The 2,098-nt window shown below is 38.9% G+C and overlaps 1 long non-coding RNA gene across 2 annotated transcripts in view; it reads right to left on the bottom strand.

The window, feature by feature from the left end:
- Positions 1 to 794: 794 nt before the first annotated feature.
- Positions 795 to 2,098, bottom strand: part of LOC107855268 — a 16,835-nt gene continuing 15,531 nt past the window's right edge. Inside the window, exon 4 of one of the 2 annotated variants that reach the window (XR_007048289.1) lies at positions 795 to 1,132. This is a non-coding gene — a long non-coding RNA (uncharacterized LOC107855268). The remainder of the gene's footprint in view (positions 1,133 to 2,098) is intronic. The other variant, XR_007048288.1, reaches the window with a different exon arrangement.

Genomic DNA, 2,098 nt, shown 5'->3' with positions numbered 1-2,098 from the left:
TCCAACCGCCGACATGTTTTGAATAGGGAATAAATAGAATGATAATTAAATATTGAATAAGAATTAAAAATTCAAAATCGACCAAACCAAACCAAACATATACATGGATTTTTTTGAATCCCTTATAGGTAGATCGGATATAAAAATGGAAAACACATACGCTAAAGAAAGAAAAAACATAACCTAATTATTATTATTATTATTATTACTATTATTATTGTCAACCTGACAATTTTCATCCGGCAGCAGCAAGGCCCTCCTCAGCCTTGCTCGGAAGTCGGTCAAATCCCTCTGGAATTCATCAAATTGCCTTTGAAATTCCTGCAAGGACTCGATATGAACCTTCTTGTACGAATCTGGATCTGGCATATTAGTATTGTAAGTATAGTAGAATGAATGAGAGTGAGTGAGGAGGCCGGAGGGACCTATTTAGAAAATAATTGAGAATTGGAAGAGACTGGACTTAATCAAACAAAAATCCACGACTGTTCATATCCCTTAAAATCCCTTAAAAGGAAAAATTACACAAATCTCATATTTAAGACACCATATTACACAATATCCCTTAATATTTTACAAAATTACATAAAATTTCGGATTCATATTTACTAGTGATACATATGCTACATGTATCACTGCTTAACATATGTATCACAATTCGAAATTCCAGGATAAAAAATAATTAGCAAACTATCTTGGATTTAATGCAATATTGTAACACCCCGATTCGCTGAACCGGAATGCTACACGGTGCTCATGACCCCGAGGGACCACAAGCTAACCAATGACTGATATTTGTACCTGTATACTGTAAATCATGATATAATAATGCGGAATACATAGAACTGTAAGGCCATAAGGTTCAACTGAGTAAAATTATGTAGGTGAAAATACCTAAAACACCTCAATCTGAAAGCTAAGTCTGAACGTAAATCTGAACATAAATCCGAAAGCCTCTAAACTATCTGAATAAGGAGTTGAAGGAACATGTCTCCAACTAACTCCGTAAAACTGAACTGAAGAAATAAATAAATGAATCAAATCATATTGTCCTCGAATCAAGGAGGACTCACAGTGTCTCTGTGACTGGAATGCTACCGCTACTGCTGGGCTGGAGCTCGTGTTTCGAAACCTATGGTGTAACATGACAAAAAAACACCATAGCACAAATGCGTCAGTACAACTGGAGTACTGAGTATACGAGGAAGGTAGGCTGAACATAAATGGTTTCATGCATGAACAACACTGACTGACTAATATGAACGTGGGAGTGCAAACACACATATATACAAACTGGGATCGTGAATACGTGATAGCATGACCTGTAAGCTAATACATGGTTTACTGATAACTGTCTTGACTGATACTGAAACTGATAACATGGACAACTGTATCTAACAGTCCTGTATATACTGAAATTTGAAGAACGCCCTGAGTTCTTTTATTGAGACTGATACTGAAACTATGGAAAGTAGTGTTTAACCGACATGCCCCATGTATGCCGTTATGGCTAAGCTGGGGTCCAATCTCTGCCCCGACTGGAGGGGTGTCAATACCGTGCCACGGGTAAGGACGGCCTGTGAGTGACCCTTATCTGGCGGGTACTCAATGAGAATGGTGGAAACCCTAAACTGACGGGTTAAGCCACCTCATCAACCCTAATCTGACGGGTTAAGATGTCTCAACCTACGCCGGTTACGTAGTTCTGGAACACAAGGATGACTACTAAGAATCACACCCTGAACTGGCGGGTGAGTTGCCATCCTTGGGTTCACTCGGTGTTAACCTCTACTCCCATCTGGAGGGACTGGACATGAATAACTGACTGTGCATGACTTAATCTTACTGAATTCCGTTGACTGGCGGAATGTTACTGATATCTGACAACTGACTAAGATCATGAAGTTTTCCTGAGTCACATGACTGACTGAAGTCTATGGAATCATAGCTTGAGTTCGGATATCGTGAAACATAACATGGCTCTAGGCATACAGCTATAGTTTTTAGGTAAAGAACCCCTAGGACTCGATGGAAGGAAACTGACACACATAACTGACTTGATCATAAGAGTAGAGTCCATAATTTATAATATCATAAG

This window comes from Capsicum annuum, chromosome 12 (assembly GCF_002878395.1).
Source record: "Capsicum annuum cultivar UCD-10X-F1 chromosome 12, UCD10Xv1.1, whole genome shotgun sequence".
Taxonomy (NCBI): Eukaryota; Viridiplantae; Streptophyta; class Magnoliopsida; order Solanales; family Solanaceae; genus Capsicum; species Capsicum annuum.
Note: the sequence above shows the minus strand (reverse complement) of the source record. Positions and strands in the feature narration are given on the sequence as shown.